The 18440-nt window shown below is 46.4% G+C and overlaps 1 protein-coding gene across 3 annotated transcripts in view; it reads left to right on the top strand.

The window, feature by feature from the left end:
- Positions 1-18440, top strand: part of LOC112238946 (alpha-ketoglutarate-dependent dioxygenase FTO) — a 277608-nt gene that overhangs the window by 154035 nt on the left and 105133 nt on the right. The window lies entirely within an intron of this gene.

The raw sequence follows: 18440 nt of genomic DNA on the forward strand, positions 1-18440 counted from the left end.
CTGTGTGTGTGGACAGAACGGTAGGAGAGTGGGCAGCAGCCGATGACCTTTGACCTGGGAAGCAGTTGGACAGCTTTGACTGCGTAAATCAAGGGGCTGCTGTATTCCAGGGGCTCGGAAGTTCATCTTCCAATGGAAAACAGCATGACCTCAAACCATTACACTTCCTGACTACACAATGCTTTTCTCCACACGTCTTATTCCAGTTCAACATGACCATCATTGTCATTTCTAATTAGTTTACCATGAATAAATAGACTACTATATTTTTCCTCAAACTATTTAGTTATGTAATAATTGCATATATTTGTTAGTCCTTTTGCTTTGAAAAAGGTAATTGAAACTGATCTATTGTAGGTCTGTACTTGGCACAGTCTTTAGTACAGCAGTACAACTGTTATGTTCATTTTCATGTAGCTGCTTAGTGTATCTAGCTATTCTCACCAGCATTGTTGAGGTCTTTATTCTCTCTCACACAATACTCATCAGATCAGTGGGAGATTTAGGTCCCGTTGATAGAGAGAGATGTACGTCTCATTGATAGAGAGATGCAGAGAAGAGAGAGATGTAGGTCTCATTGATAGAGAGATGTATGTCTCATTGATAAAGAGATGAAGAGAGAGATGTAGGTCTCATTGATGGAGAGATGAGAGAGATGTAGATCTCATTGATAGAGAGATGAAGAGAGAGATGTAGGTCTCATTGATGGAGAGATGAGAGAGCTGTAGGTCTCATTGATAGAGAGATGTATTTCTCTAGGTCCACTGCTGCACTCATCACTCAGCTGTCCATCACTGTCCTCTGACCTGGGGTCCATCATCTCTTCTCCCACCCTCCACACCACCTTTGTTTACTGCCCCTGTCTACCCCTGCCCTCACCTAGGTACAGCGCTCCTGGACAAAGGGCCCAGCCTGTCATCAAGCCCATGGGTCAGCAAGGGCCACAGTAGGGTCACAGGGGCCCGGCTGGAGTTATGTTCAGGCTGTGGTAAGTTCTCCACTGTGTCAGCCACCAGTTGCACCCCTGGAGAGCCACTGAGAGAGAGAGAGAGAGAGAGAGAGAGAGAGAGAGACCCTCCTCTCATGTTACTCCTAACCCCCCTCCTGTGTCCTCCACCATGATGACATGTCCTTTGTGTCCTCAGTGACAGAGGGTGGGACCCAGAGAGAGGAACAATGGGGATTCCCTGTCCCAGATGGGAATTTGAAATATGGTACTCTTCTTGTTCCACAATGAAGAGGGACAGAGTGGACAGAGCCCAGGCTGCTGCAGTCCAGGCTGTGACACAGTGACAGGCCCGGTGACAGGAGCTATAGGACCCAGAGGGAGAGGCCCCATACTGTGGCAGGGTCCACTAACTACCAGAAAATAAACTTATTTTCACACATACACCCATAGCAGCAACAAGGGGAGTTCCCATAGACCAGGGGTGTCAACTCATTCCATGGAGGGACTAGTGTCTGCAGGTTTTTTCCTTCCAATGAATAGCAAGACAACCAGGTGAGGGCAGTTCCTTACTAATTAGTGACCTTAATTCCTTAATTAATCAAGTACAAGGGAGGAGTGAAAACTAGAGGTTGACCGATTAATCGGAATGGCCGATTATTTAGGTCCGATTTCTAGTTTTCGTAACAATCGGTGATCAACATTTTTGGGCACCGATCATGGTCGATTACATTGCACTCCACAAGGAGACTGCGTGGCAGGCTGACTACCTGTTATGCGAGTGCAGCAAGGAGGCAAGGTAAGGTGCTAGCTAGCATTAAATGTATCTTATAAAAAACAATCAATCTTAACATAATCACTAGTTAACTACACATGGTTGATGATATTGGGGCGGCAGGGTAGCCTAGTGGTTAGAGCGTTGGACTAGTAACCGAAAGGTTGCAAGATCAAATCCCTGAGCTGACAAGGTAAAAATCTGTCTTTCTGCCCCTGAACAAGGCATTTAACCCACTGTTTCTTGACCGTCATTGAAAATTAAAATTTGTTCTTAACTGACTTGCCTAGTTTAAATAAAGGTAAAATAAATAAAAAATATGACTAGTTTATCTAGCTTGTCCTGGGTTGCATATAATCGATGCGGTGCCTGTTCATTTATCATTATATCACCTGCCAAACGAGTGATTTAACAAGCGCATTTGTGCACTGTCGTTGCACCAATGTGTACCTAACCATAAACATCAACGCCTCAATACACAAGTATATATTTTTAAACCTGCATATTTAGTTAATATTGCCTGCTAACATAAACATCTTTTAACTAGGGAAATTGTGTAACTTCTCTTGCGTTCTGTGCAACAGAGTCAGGGTATATGCAGCAGTTTGGGCTGCCTGGCTCGTTGCTAACTTTGTGAATATAACGAATGTCGTCGGGAGAAGGAGAAGACCAAGGTGCAGCGTGGTAAGTATTCATAATGCGTTTCATAAATACCAACACTTGAACAAAAACAACAAACGAACAGTTCTGCAAGGTGCAATACACAAAACAAAAAACAACTACCCACAAACACAGGTGGGAACAGGCTACCTCAGTATGTATGGTTCTCAATCAGAGACAAAGTTGCCTTTGATTGGGAACCATACCAGGCTAAACACATAGAAATACAACACACAGAACAAAACATAGAAATGAAAAACATAGAACGCACACCCCAACTCACGCCCTGACCAAACCAAAATAGACATAAAAAACGTCAGGACGTGACAGTGAAGACCATTTCTTCCTAACTAAGACAGCCAATTTCGTCAAACGGGATGATTTAACAAAAGCGCATTTGCGAAAAAAAAGCACAATCGTTCACGAATGTACCTAACCATAAACATCAATGCCTTTCTTAAAATCAATACACAGAAGTATATTTTTTTTACACATGCATATTTAGTTAAAAGAAATCCAGGTTAGCAGGCAATATTGAACTAGGGAAATTGTGTCACTTCTCTTGCGTTCATTGTTCGCAGAGTCAGGGTATATGCAGCAGTTTGGGCCGCCTGGCTCGTTGCGAACTAATTTGCCAGAATTTGATGTAATTATGATATAACATTGAAGGATGTGCAATGTAACAGCAATATTTAGACTTATGGATGCCACCCGTTAGATAAAATACAGAACGGTTCCGTATTTCACTGAAAGAATAAACGTTTTGTTTTCGAAATGATAGTTTCCGGATTTGACCACATTAATGACCTAAGGCTCGTATTTCTGTGTGTTATTATATTATAATTAATTCTATTATTTGATAGAGCAGTCTGACTGAGTGGTGGTAGGCAGCAGCAGGCTCGTAAGCATTCATTCAAACATCACTTTACTGCGTTTGCCAGCAGCTCTTCACCATGCTTCAAGCATTGCGCTGTAAAGTACCTAAAGTACCTATAAGAACATCCAATAGTCAAAGGTATATGAAATACAAATGGTATAGAGAGAAATAGTCCTATAATAACTACAACCTAAAACATCTTACCTGGGAATATTGAAGACTCATGTTAAAAGGAACCACCAGCTTTTATATGTTCTGAGCAAGGAACTTAAACGTTAGCTTTTTTACATGACACATATTGCACTTTTACTTTCTTCTCCAACACTTTGTTTTTGCATTATTTAAACCAAATTGAACATGTTTCATTATTTATTTGAGACCAAATGTATTTTATTGATGTATTATATCAAGTTAAAATAAAAGTGTTCATTGTTCATTCAGTATTGTTGTAATTGTCATTATTACAAATATATATTAAAATCGTCAGATTATTCGGTATCGGCTTTTTTTTGGTCCTCCAATAATCGGTGTCGGCATTGAAAAATCATAATCGGTCGACCTCTTGTGAAAACCCTCAGACACTCGGCCTTCCATGGAACGAGTTGACACTAACCTTAACCAAGGGGAGTCTCCATAGACCTACAAAGAGACCTGTAGCCAAGCAGTCATCTGTCTACAACACTCTGCCAGTCAACAGCAGTCATTTGTCTACAACACTCTGCCAGTCAACAGCAGTCATCTGTCTACAACACTGCCAGTCAACAGCAGTCATCTGTCTACAACACTCTGCCAGTCAACAGCAGTCATCTGTCTACAACAGTCCTCCAGTCAACAGCAGTCATCTGTTTACAACAGTCTGTCATTCACCAGCAGTCATCTGTCTACAACAGTCTGTCAGTCAACAGCAGTCATCTGTCTACAACAGTCTTCCAGTCAACAGCAGTCATCTGTTTACAACAGTCTGTCAGTCAACAGCAGTCATCTGTCTACAACAGTCTGTCAGTCAACAGCAGTCATCTGTCTACAACAGTCTTCCAGTCAACAGCAGTAATCTATTTACAACAGTCTGTCAGTCAACAGCAAAGTGATTTTATTCCTCAACAACGTGTGCCTGTCATCACCTCTGTCTAGTCTAGACCTTCATGACCAGAGCCACATATCATCACAGGGTGATGTACATAGTCAGGGCGAGAGGTGGATGCCACTTGAAGGGAGGTTATGAACCAACAGTCCACATGATAGGCTGAATCGTTGGCCGTTAGGGGCGAGAGTTGATGTCATGTCATGTGACACCAAACTTCATCGGCGTTCATTAGCTGTTCATTAATGACTTGTGTACAGCTTTGCTCTCATTTGTTTAATTAGTGTGGCTGGTTTGGCCCTGGAAAAAGGGGGTGGCGAGGGTGGCGGGTGGTCGGGCTGGCTGCCGTGTTGGTGGGAGGGCAGTTGTTGAACAGAGCTCTGTGATGTAGTTGTCATCGGAGGGAACAGGTTAATCAGAGACAACATCTCAGACATCTTCCCCTTATCTCCGTTGCTCCTTATCCCCTTAACAGGATAATATAGCTACTGTACCCACCGCCTGCCAGCCAGCTGTCTGTCTGTCCGTCCGTCCGTCCGTCCATCCGTCCGTCTGTCTGTCTTCCTTCCTTCCTTCCTTCCTTGGTGTACGTGCTCTCGCCAAAAGTTTGTTGGCTGCACCTTTGTGAGTCTCTCTACCTCAGGGTACTACGCTGTTATGTGCTGACGGGCAAACACCTGTGACTGGATCAACCATCATCTACTGCTCTCTCTCCCTCTCTCTCTCTACCGCTCTCTCTACCTCTCTCTCTCTCTCTCTACCTCTCTCTCTCTCTCTCTCTCTCCCTCTCTCTCTACCTCTCTCTCTCTACCTCTCTCTCTACCTCTCTCCCTCTCTCTCTCTCTCTCTACCTCTCTCCCTCTCTCTCTTCCTCTCTCTCTCTCTCTCCCTCTCTACCTCTCTCTCTCTCTACCTCTCTCTCTCTCTACCTCTCTCCCTCTCTCTCTACCTCTCTCTCTACCCTCTCTCTCTCTCTCTCTCTCTCTCTCTCTCTACCTCTCTCTCTACCTCTCTCCGCCTCTCTCTATACCTCTCTCTCTACCTCTCTCCCCCTCTCTCTCTCTACCTCTCTCTCTACCTCTCTCCCTCTCGCTCTCTCTACCTCTCTACCGCTCTCTCTTCCTCTCTCTCTCTACCTCTCTCTCTCTCCCTCTCTCTCTACCTCTCTCCCTCTCTCTCTCTCTCTCTACCTCTCTCCCTCTCTCTCTACCTCTCTCTCTACCTCTCTCCCTCTCTCTCTCTCTACCTCTCTCTCTACCTCTCTCTCTCTACCTCTCTCTCTCTCTCTACCTCTCTCCCTCTCTCTCTACCTCTCTCTCTCTCTCTACCTCTCTCTCTCTACCTCTCTCTCTCTCCCTCTCTCTCTACCTCTCTCCCTCTCTCTCTCTCTCTCTCTACCTCTCTCCCTCTCTCTCTACCTCTCTCTCTCTCTACCTCTCTCCCTCTCTCTCTACCTCTCGCTCTCTTTCTCTCTCTCTCTACCTCTCTTCTCTCCCTCTCTCTCTCCCTCTCTCCCTCTCTCTTTACCTCTCTCTCTCTCTCTCTCTCTCTCCCTCTCTCTCTCTCTCCCTCTCTCCCTCTCTCTCTCCCTCTCTCCCTCTCTCTCTCTACCTCTCTACCTCTCTCTCTCTACCTCTCTACCTCTCTCTCTCTCTCTACCTCTCTCCACCTCTCACACTCAGTACCGTTGTTATGTTTACCCTCTACCCCTCTGAGGGAGAAAACAAATAAGAACACATCTTCTGTGTCTTTCATCATCATCATCCAGGGACTAGAATTCATGTGAAAGCGATGGTTATCTCAAAAAGCTGTGTCATTTGTCTGTCTTTATCTAAACCTCGCCTGTGTGGTCTGTCTGACAGTATGCGTGCAATGCTATCAGAGCGCCTGTGGCCTGGGTGGTTGAGGTGTGATATGTGATTGTAAATTTCTCCCATGTATTCACCCGCCCGTTTAGCAATAATACAGCTATGCACGACACGACCTCTGTGCTGTCAGACTCCGCCCCACAGCACGTTTAACTCTCTCCTCCTGTTGGCTGCGTGGTTGGAAATTACATGAGAACACGTCTGATTCAGTCAGGTTGGAATGTTCCTTTGAAGAGGAACTGTTTATTCATCTATGCAGATAAGACAAGCCCAAAACCTGTTTACACCTACTATGCCTGCACATACATATCTGGTCTGGCACTGAATGCTACAGCCTAATCACACCATCAGATACATGGTTAGCCTCATTTTGTAGGGTAGATGTGGAAGCCATACTAATGGGCCTGTTTCAGTGGGTAGTACCTCATGTACCATTGCCACCCCTTCTGCTAAATGCACTATTTGCCCTTGAATTGAATGGTGAAGAAAATCACAGCTGTGTTAAATTGCTCCCAGCTCTTAATGGAAACAGTCATTTCATAATTAGGCTTTTCACAGTAATAGCTTGGCGATGCAACACAGTGTTGAGAGAGAGAGAAGAATGTCATTAAAGCACCACAGACATTTAGGGCCACTTGTTGCAGAGACAGTCAAGCCATTAAGTGTTGCTTTTAATATGGAAACAGCATTTAGGGATTGGAGAAAGAAAGACAAAGTGAACACAAGGAGGGAGGTAGGGCGGGCTGGGGCCTGTTTTACTGGTCCTCAGGAAAACCATGGGCATTATTTCTGGTCAGACACCAAACCAGAGAGCATGATGGGAGGAGGGTGTGTGGCAGGGGTGTGAACTGACAGACAAGAGCACGGCATTATGGGCCAGTGGAGGAATTGACTGGAGTAGAGTGTATTTTACCTCACCAGAGAACCAGCAACACCTGTCTACATTCAAGTATGTCTTCCACCGACCCCCCTCCACCCTGTAGTGTTAATTATAATCTCCACCCCCCTCCACCCTGTAGTGTTAATCATAATCTCCACCCCCTCCACCCTGTAGTGTTAATTATAACCTCCACCCCACCCCCTCCACCCTGTAGTGTTAATTATAACCTCCACCCCCCCACCCTGTAGTGTTAATTATAACCTCCACCCCCTCCACCCTGTAGTGTTAATTATAATCTCCACCCCCTCCACCCTGTAGTGTTAATTATAATCTCCACCCACCCCCTCCACCCTGTAGTGTTAATTATAACCTCCACCCACCCCCCCTCCACCCTGTAGTGTTAATTATAACCTCCACCCACCCCCTCCACCCTGTTGTGTTAATTATAACCTCCACCCCCTCCACCCACCCACCCCACCCTGTAGTGTTAATTATAATCTCCACCCCCCCCTCCACCCTGTAATGTTAATTATAACCTCCACCCCCCCCCACCCTGTAGTGTTAATTATAACCTCCACCCACCCCTCCACCCTGTAGTGTTAATTATAATCTCCACCCCCCCACCCTGTAGTGTTAATTATAATCTCCACCCACCCCCTCCACCCACCCCTCCACCCTGTAGTGTTAATTATAACCTCCACCCCCTCCACCCTGTAGTGTTAATTATAACCTCCACCCCCTCCACCCTGTAGTGTTAATTATAACCTCCACCCACCCCTCCACCCTGTAGTGTTAATTATAATCTCCACCCTGTAGTGTTAATTATAACCTCCACCCACCCTCCACCCTGTAGTGTTAATTATAACCTCCACCCCCCACCCTGTAGTGTTAATTATAACCTCCACCCACCCCTCCACCCTGTAGTGTTAATTATAACCTCCACCCACCCCACTCCACCCTGTAGTGTTAATTATAACCTCCACCCCCCCCCACCCTGTAGTGTTAATTATAACCTCCACCCTCCACCCTGTAGTGTTAAATTATAACCTCCACCCACCCCCCACCCCCTCCACCCTGTAGTGTTAATTATAACCTCCACCCACCCCCTTCCACCCTGTAGTGTTAAATATAACCTCCACCCCCTCCACCCTGTAGTGTTAATTATAACCTCCACCCACCCCCCTCCACCCTGTAGTGTTAATTATAACCTCCACCCACCCCTCCACCCTGTAGTGTTAATTACAACCTCCACCCACCCCCTCCACCCTGTTGTGTTAATTATAACCTCCACCCACCCCCTCCACCCTGTACCCCACCCCCCCCCTCCACCCTGTAGTGTTAATTATAATCTCCACCCCTCCACCCTGTAATGTTAAATATAATCTCCACCCCCTCCACCCTGTAGTGTTAATTATAATCCACACCCCCCACCCCACCCTGTAGTGTTAATTATAACCTCCACCCCCTCCACCCTGTAGTGTTAATTATAACCTCCACCCCCCCTCCACCCTGTAGTGTTAATTATAATCTCCACCCCCTCCACCCTGTAGTGTTAATTATAACCTCCACCCACCCCTCCACCCTGTAGTGTTAATTATAACCTCCACCCCCTCCACCCTGTAGTGTTAATTATAACCTCCACCCCCCACCCCCTCCACCCTGTAGTGTTAAATATAACCTCCACCCCCTCCACCCACCCCCTCCACCCTGTAGTGTTAATTATAACCTCCACCCACCCCTCCACCCTGTAGTGTTAATTATAACCTCCATACACCACTGGAACCCTTCATTCCATGGCATATTGTCTCTCCAAGGCAGGCATGTGGGTCGGAAATGATCCTGAAGGTGAAGATGTAAGTTGGAGGAGATAGTTATGAACATTTCATCTGTCTGCTGTAGCCGCTGCAGCTGCTCCTGTCAGCACATGGGTGCTGGAGGAATTACACAGGGTCATGATGGGAGGGGAGAGAGGATGTGTGTGTGTTTGTGCAGTGTGTGTGTTTGTGCAGTGTGTTTGTGTGTGGGGGGGGAGGGTTACATGGGTAGACAGGTAGGACCTGCCTGTCACTGTATGGGACATCTCTGCCGCCCTGTCACCCTTGCCCCACCGGAAGCAGCAGCTTGGCCCTGCATTGTGTGTGTGTGTGTGTGTGTGTGTGTGTGTGTGTGTGTGTGTGTAATGTAGACAAGCAGGCGGTCCCCAAGCTGTCTCTGTTCATTACAGCTAGCGACATTGGGACACAGCAGGCAGGTGGCCAGACCTTTACCCCTCACCTACTGTCATAGTGTGTGTGGGAGGACTGTGTGTGTGGAGTGTGTACTGTAACACATCAACGTATGTAAATGCAGACACATTCACTTCTGTGTGTTCATATGTGTACGTTAGGGCTTGTCCTTATGTGGATGTTAGTGGGAATTACCTTTGTTGAAATGTGGCACTGCTCAGTCCTTGACAGAGTGTAGAAACAGGCCTATCCACATCTAAGAATTCCACCTTCCCATCCTTGCAATTAACAGAAAAAGGACATATTTTTCTCCTCCAAGAAGTCAATCGGCAGATCCCAGAATTCACCCAGTGAATGAATTGTATTAGGTGAATATCTTGACTGTTAATTAGAGTTGTAACGACGGTGCTTCCTGACAGAGGAATGGATGGCTTCAGTACAGATGTAGGATAGAGAGATTTCACTTCACTTTCACTTCTTTTTACAAAGGCTGCCTGCGTAATGGGTCATCAATCCCACAGTGATAAATGTCTCTTGGAGTAATGACTCTCTTATCGCCCCAGGATTAGTGCAGATATTTGTAATTAGTGTACCCACACAACTCCCCGGCAGATGTTGGAATATCAGCAGCACAATGTTGGCGCCTGCTTACAGCTGAATGGGAACTTGTGGAGATGAATAGGCAACCCTGGAGCTTATTGTACTGTACATTTTTGATTGTCGTAGGTGAACTTGCACTGACTGTGACTGCAGCGTTTTGTCACTCAGTAGCAGATGTATGCTGTTTTTGATGGTAAGCACTCATATGATACACAGACACACACACACACACACACACACACACACACACACACACACACACACACACACACACACACACAGGGAGCCCGAGGCCTCTATAGCCCCTATTTAGACAGCCGGAGGTCCATCCTCCAGTTAGTGAACTCTAGGGCCTCTCCTCCCATCCCCTCCCATCCAATCCTCTCCTCATGCCTATAGGTAGCCACAGATATGCCAGATGGATGAGGTAAATTCACTTTTAACTTTTTAAAGCAGTTTCTGGGGCTGAGATGTGCTTGTCTTCATCTCCTCCTCCGCTACTGGCTAGAAGGACTTTCTCCTCCTGATGTCATTAAATCACATTGTGATTTATTCTGCCTCAGGTGTAGTCCCTGTTCACAAAGCAGTTTGACACAGCACAGGCCTGTTCCCCCTGCATTCTGCCAGTACTGGGACTTCAGATAAACCTACCCAGTACTGGGACTTCAGATAAACCTACCCAGTACTGGGACTTCAGATAAACCTACCCAGTACTGGGACTTCAGATAGACCTACCTAATACTGGGACTTCAGATAGGCCTAGCTAATACTGGGACTTCAGATAGACCTACCTAATACTGGGACTTCAGATAAACCTACCCAGTACTGGGACTTCAGATAGACCTACCTAATACTGGGACTTCAGATAGGCCTAGCTAATACTGGGACTTCAGATAGACCTACCTAATACTGCGACTTCAGATAGGCCTAGCTAATACTAGGACTTCAGATAGACCTACCTAATACTGGGACTTCAGATAGACCTACCTAATACTGGGACTTCAGATAGACCTACCTAATACTGGGACTTCAGATAGACCTACCTAATACTGGGACTTCAGATAGGCCTAGCTAACACTGGGACTTCAGATAGACCTACCTAATACTGGGACTTCAGATAGACCTACCTAATACTGGGACTGGACCTAGACTTCAGATAGACCTAGGGACTAATACTGGGACTTCAGATAGACCTACCTAATACTGGGACTTCAGATAGGCCTACCTAATACTGGGACTAGATAGACCTACCTAATACTGGGACTTCAGATAGACCTAGCTAATACTGGGACTTCAGATAGACCTACCTAATACTGGGACTTCAGATAGACCTACCTAATACTGGGACTTCAGATAGACCTACCTAATACTGGGACTTCAGATAGGCCTACTAATCCTGGGACTTCAGATAGGCCTAGCTAACACTGGGACTTCAGATAGGCCTAGCTAACACTGGGACTTCAGATAGGCCTAGCTAACGCTGGGACTTCAGATAGGCCTAGCTAATGCTGGGACTTCAGATAGGCCTAGCTAATACTGGGACTTCAGATAGACCTAGCTAATACTGGGACTTCAGATACACCTACCTAATACTGGGACTTCAGATAGGCCTACCTAATACTGGGACTTCAGATTGACCTACCTAATACTGGGACTTCAGATAGACCTACCTAATACTGGGACTTCAGATAGACCTAGCTAATACTGGGACTTCAGATAGACCTACCTAATACCGTGACTTCAGATAGACCTACCTAATACTGGGACTTCAGATAGACCTACCTAATCCTGGGACTTCAGATAGGCCTAGCTAACACTGGGACTTCAGATAGGCCTAGCTAACACTGGGACTTCAGATAGGCCTAGCTAACGCTGGGACTTCAGATAGGCCTAGCTAATGCTGGGACTTCAGATAGGCCTAGCTAATACTGGGACTTCAGATAGACCTAGCTAATACTGGGACTTCAGATACACCTACCTAATACTGGGACTTCAGATAGGGACTTCAGATAGACCTACCTAATACTGGGACTTCAGATAGACCTAGCTAATACTGGGACTTCAGATAGACCTACCTAATACCGTGACTTCAGATAGACCTACCTAATACTGGGACTTCAGATAGACCTACCTAATCCTGGGACTTCAGATAGACCTAGCTAACACTGGGACTTCAGATAGGCCTAGCTAACACTGGGACTTCAGATAGACCTACCTAATACTGGGACTTCAGATAGACCTAGCTAATACTGGGACTTCAGATAGACCTACCTAATACTGGGACTTCAGATAGACCTAGCTAATACTGGGACTTCAGATAGACCTAGCTAATACTGGGACTTCAGATAGACCTACCTAATACTGGGACTTCAGATAGGCCTACCTAATACTGGGACTTCAGATAGACCTACCTAATACTGGGACTTCAGATAGACCTACCTAATACTGGGACTTCAGATAGACCTAGCTAATACTGGGACTTCAGATAGACCTACCTAATACCGTGACTTCAGATAGACCTACCTAATACTGGGACTTCAGATAGACCTACCTAATACTGGGACTTCAGATAGACCTAGCTAACACTGGGACTTCAGATAGGCCTAGCTAATACTGGGACTTCAGATAGACCTACCTAATACTGGGACTTCAGATAGACCTAGCTAATATTGGGACTTCAGATAGGCCTAGCTAGTACTGGGACTTCAGATAGACCTACAGTACCTGCAATATATCAACTGACTCCTTTATCAATTTCAATTAAATTTAGCCAACAGTGCTTTTGTGATTGAGTTGGTAAGGTGACTTGATTAAAAAGTAAACCAACAAACTGAGAAGATAGTGTGGATAACCAATACGTCATCATCTCTTGGAATCAGTCTTGACTCTCTCCGTATCACTAATGTTGATTGCGTTATGTGAAATATTATTTCTGTGTGTGTTGAGAGTTTGTCCCTTTGTGTGTGAATGCCAAGCTGGGTGACACACACACGTACACACACTCTGCGTCCTACCCTCCACTGACAGACGCTGTAAGCAGATGCGGGCCGGGGCAGTAATGGCAGGTGATTATAAGTGTCACGCATGCCAAGCTAATTAAACCCCTGGGCTGACAGACAGCAGCATTTGGTGTGTGTGGGGAGGGGGTGGGGGGGCAGCCTGGCTGCACAATAATTGTATCTCACCTGCCTGGGAGAGAGACTGCAGCTAACTGCGCCATGTATTTTACAGTAGGCCGGCCAGCCAGGCACTACAGAGCCCAGGCTCTTTCGAGTTAGTTTTGACCTCCTTAAATGCCTCTGTCACAGATGGGACCACTCAGGTCTCTGGCCCAGTATATGGATAACAGTAGCCAGCTCTACACTACCATGCAGGTATGTGAGGTGAGTGTATTTCTGTGTGTAGGAGTGGAGAATAATGTATGTGCTCATCATTACCTGTTTAAGAGTAGCTGTTTAGACAATTAGGAAAATATAATACATTCAGATTGATATGTTTTCTACAGTAACAAGTAGAAACTGCCTCATTCTGCAGTGCTCTTCCCTCCCTATACCGTACTGCCACATACTGTATCCACCACACAGTCAGGACACTGCAGAAAGGGACAAGGACAGGCCTCCATAGCCAAGGAGTTAGGTCACAGCCCCTCCAGCTGGTGAGTGACTCCGAGCTAGTCACAGCTGCGCTGGTCAGAGCTGCATCAGGAGGCCTTCCTCCACCAGGAGGCCCACCTGTACACAGTACTCTCTATATATCCCCACACGTACACACCGAGGCACACACCTGGCAGAAAGGCTACACCGACAGGCAGGCAAACCGGCACACAGACAGACAGGCACACAGACAGACAGGCACACAGACAGACCGGCACACAGACAGACCGGCACACAGACAGACAGGTACAAATGCAGGCAGGCAGACAAGGGGCGGCAGGGTAGCCTAGTGGTTAGAGCGTTGGACTAGTAACTGAAAGGTTGCAAGTTCAAATCCCCGAGCTGACAAGGTAAAATAAATAAAATAACTAAAATAAATAAATAAAATAAAAAGCAGCTCTTTCTGTGAGAACTATTCATGTGATTGACATGTGCTAAAGAGCATGCAGGTGTGGCTGAGCCAGGTGCACATTGCATTGCATTGCATTGCCATATCAGACCCGATCAGTGACAGGTTTGTGTGCTTGTATGCCTGGGGTAAAGAGGGTATGCGAGCTGGTTTGGCACTATCTTGTTATGGCAAAAACATGACTCCATACTCACATGTCAGAATACTACATTCTGAGTATTGTTTTGTCCTTTCAAGCCTGACCTAGACACATATCTAAAAGACTGCTCCTCTTTACCTAACTTGTCTCTGTTTCGCTATATTATGCTCAACGTTGTCAACATTGTGCACCCTTTGCCTCTCACACATCTCTAGATCCTGTACACACTCCTTGTGTCCTCCTGACTCCCTAAATTTTATCAGCATATCAATTGCGCAACCAGGGGTGGAAAAACCTTGGATCATTGTTACTCTAACTTCCGCGACGCATATAAGGCCCTGCCCCGCCCTCCTTTCGGAAAAGCTGACCACGACTCCATTTTGTTGATCCCTGCCTACAGACAGAAACTAAAAAAAGAAGCTCCCAACGAGGTCTGTTCAACGCTGGTCTGACCAAGCTGACTCCACACTCCAAGACTGCTTCCATCACGTGGACTGGGATATGTTTTGTATTGCGTCAGATAACAATATTGACGAATACGCTGATTCGGTGTGCGAGTTCATTAGAACGTGCGTTGAAGATGTCGTTCCCATAGCAACGATTAAAACATTCCCTAACCAGAAACCGTGGATTGATGGCAGCATGCGCGTGAAACTTAAAGCGCAAACCACTGCTTTTAATCAGGGCAAGGTGACTGGTAACATGACCGAACACAAACAGTGCAGCTATTCCCTCCGCAAGGCTATCAAACAAGCTAAGCGTCAGTGCAGAGACAAAGTAGAATCTCAATTCAACAGCTCAGACACAAGAGGCATGTGGCAGGGTCTACAGTCAATCACGGACTACAAGAAGAAATCCAGCCCAGTCACGGACCAGGATGTCTTGCTCCCAGGCAGACTAAATAACTTTTTTGCCCGCTTTGAGGTCAATACAGTGCCACTGACACGGCCTGCAACGAAAACATGCGGACTCTCCTTCACTGCAGCCGAGGTGAGTAAGACATTTAAACGTGTTAACCCTCGCAAGGCTGCAGGCCCAGACGGCATCCCCAGCCGCGCCCTCAGAGCATGCGCAGACCAGCTGGCCGGTGTGTTTACGGACATATTCAATCAATCCCTATACCAGTCTGCTGTTCCCACATGCTTCAAGAGGGCCACCATTGTTCCTGTTCCCAAGAAAGCTAAGATAACTGAGCTAAACGACTACCGCCCGTAGCACTCACTTCCGTCATCATGAAGTGCTTTGAGAGACTAGTCAAGGACCATATCACCTCCACCCTACCTGACACCCTAGACCCACTCCAATTTGCTTACCGCCCAAATATGTCCACAGACGATGCAATCTCAACCACACTGCACACTGCCCTAACCCATCTGGACAAGAGGAATACCTATGTGAGAATGCTGTTCATCGACTACAGCTCGGCATTCAACACCATAGTACCCTCCAAGCTCGTCATCAAGCTCGAGACCCTGGGTCTCGACCCCGCCCTGTGCAACTGGGTACTGGACTTCCTGACGGGCCGCCCCCAGGTGGTGAGGGTAGGCAACAACATCTCCACCCCGCTGATCCTCAACACTGGGGCCCCACAAGGGTGCGTTCTGAGCCCTCTCCTGTACTCCCTTTTCACCCAAGACTGCGTGACCACGCACGCCTCCAACTCAATCATCAAGTTTGCGGACGACACAACAGTGGTAGGCTTGATTACCAACAACAACGAGACGGCCTACAGGGAGGAGGTGAGGGCCCTCGGAGTATGGTGTCAGGAAAATAACCTCACTCAACGTCAACAAAACTAAGGAGATGATTGTGGACTTCAGGAAACAGCAGAGGGAACACCCCCCATCCACATCGATGGAACAGTAGAAGAGAGGGTAGCAAGTTTTAAGTTCCTCGGCATACACATCACAGACAACCTGAATTGGTCCACTCACACAGACAGCATCGTGAAGAAGGCGCAGCAGCGCCTCTTCAACCTCAGGAGGCTGAAGAAATTCGGCTTGTCACCAAAAGCACTCACACACTTCTACAGATGCACAATCGAGAGCATCCTGGCGGGCTGTATCACCGCCTGGTACGGCAACTGCTCCCCCCACAACCGTAAGGCTCTCCAGAGGGTAGTGAGGTCTGCACAACGCATCACCGGGGGCAAATTACCTGCCCTCCAGGACACCTACACCACCCGATGTTACAGGAAGGCCATAAAGATCATCAAGGACATCAACCACCCGAGCCACTGCCTGTTCACCCCGCTATCATCCAGAAGGCGAGGTCAGTACAGGTGCATCAAAGCTGGGACCCAGAGACTGAAAAACAGCTTCTATCTCAAGGCCATCAGACTGTTAAACAGCCACCACTAACATTGAGTGGCTGCTGCCAACACACTGACACTGACACTGACTCAACTCCAGCCACTTTAATAATGGGAATTGATGGGAAATGATGTAAATATATCACTAGCCACTTTAACAATGCTACCTTATATAATGTTACTTACCCTACATTATTCATCTCATATGCATACGTATATACTGTACTCGATATCATCGACTGCATCCTTATGTAATACATGTATCACTAGCCACTAACTATGCCACTTTGTTTACATACTCATCTCATATGTATATACTGTACTCGATACCATCTACTGTATCTTGCCTATGCTGCTCTGTACCATCACTCATTCATATATCCTTATGTACATATTCTTTATCCCCTTACACTGTGTATAAGACAGTAGTTTTGGAATTGTTAGTTAGATTACTTGTTGGTTATTACTGCATTGTCGGAACTAGAAGCACAAGCATTTCGCTACACTCGCATTAACATCTGCTAACCATGTGTATGTGACAAATACATTTGATTTGATTTGATTTTCTGTTCTGTACTGTGTGTTCAGATGGTTCAGGATGAAGCCGGTCTTTTGATGGTTTTAATAAGGAGCTGGTGGCATCAGATCCATCAGATACTGTGTCTGAGGCTTAGTGCTACCTCAAGTGCTGAAGAAACCTGATTAAAACATCCATTTATACTGTGTGTGTGTGTGTGTGTCAGAGCCTCTGCTAGGCCTCACGGCTGTTTGGATGTCTTATCTCTGTGTTCAACCCAGTCACGTTAATTAGGGGCCATTTTTACTTACATAATGTTTTTGTTTCCTCCTCTCGATAGTAATCTGTGACTGCTGCTGTGAAGGGTGTTCTCATTAACAAAGTGATTTACTGTGATAGCAGAACATCTAGCAATAACACACAGAGGGGGAGACATCATTCCTTAGAAGAGGTCATGGTAACAATCATTTCTATGAATTTGTCATTAGAAGTGAATGTACTGCTGGGCCTATTGCTATGTTTTATTACTAGTGATGCAGATATCAGTGAAAACACATGAGGGGATGAGTGTACATCAGAGACTTAGTATTTTAGAAGTGAAAACTGGCCTATGTTTGTACAACTATCACTCTATCTCTTAGGTAGAAAACATCATGCAGGGATACAAGTAAGTTAAAGCCTTAGCATTGGTTAGGAGTATTGTTTTACTGGGGTCATTGGCTATGCGACCATACTGTCACTGCTGACCCCAGTACTATAGATCCCCTTTAGACAACAGTCAACACCTGTCACCTCGGAAGAGATGGATGGATATCCCAACGCTGTGACTTCATGTTTAGTCAGCCACAGTTTCTGATTAACCAAACTTTTTACACCCGGCTAAACCGCTGTCAAAAGAAAGAACATCCGCACGCACGCACACACACACACACACACACACACACTCTTACTTGTGCTTGACGTAAAACCCAAAAGGCCTTGTAAATGGTTAAAGGGAACAGGAAGGACGTGTGAGGATGCATGCTGGGTCGTGGTTAGTAAATGACCGACAGCTGATGGTTTAATGTTCATAGGAGAGGAGTGGGGGTCTCAGTGTCTCAGTCTCTTGTAGAAGAGCATTAGTCACTGTTAGTCTGTTAGTGAGGGATTCCCAGACACAGCACAGTGCATCCTTAATGGGTAAATGCCATGTATTCAGCCGGCTAGTCTGGGAAAACATATGGTGCCATTTGAAGGCCCAGGCTGGAGCATGCTGTTCTGCTGTAATTACTATGGCCTCACCCGGCAGTGTGGCAGCAGCAAGGCAGCGTGGGTAGTGGGTACTCTCTCTCTCTCCTGCTCTATGTCCTCAGCCAGCTCAGGAAGAACACAGCCAGGCCTCCTGCAGAAGCAGTTGTGTTTGGCCTTCACACACACCAACATTCACAGCTACTGTACAGGTGCCAGCTCTGTCAGGATGTGTTCTGAATGTGTGTAAAGTAATCCAGTCATGTCCAGCA

Source organism: Oncorhynchus tshawytscha, linkage group LG12 (genome assembly GCF_018296145.1).
Source record: "Oncorhynchus tshawytscha isolate Ot180627B linkage group LG12, Otsh_v2.0, whole genome shotgun sequence".
In the NCBI taxonomy this organism is placed as follows: Eukaryota; Metazoa; Chordata; class Actinopteri; order Salmoniformes; family Salmonidae; genus Oncorhynchus; species Oncorhynchus tshawytscha.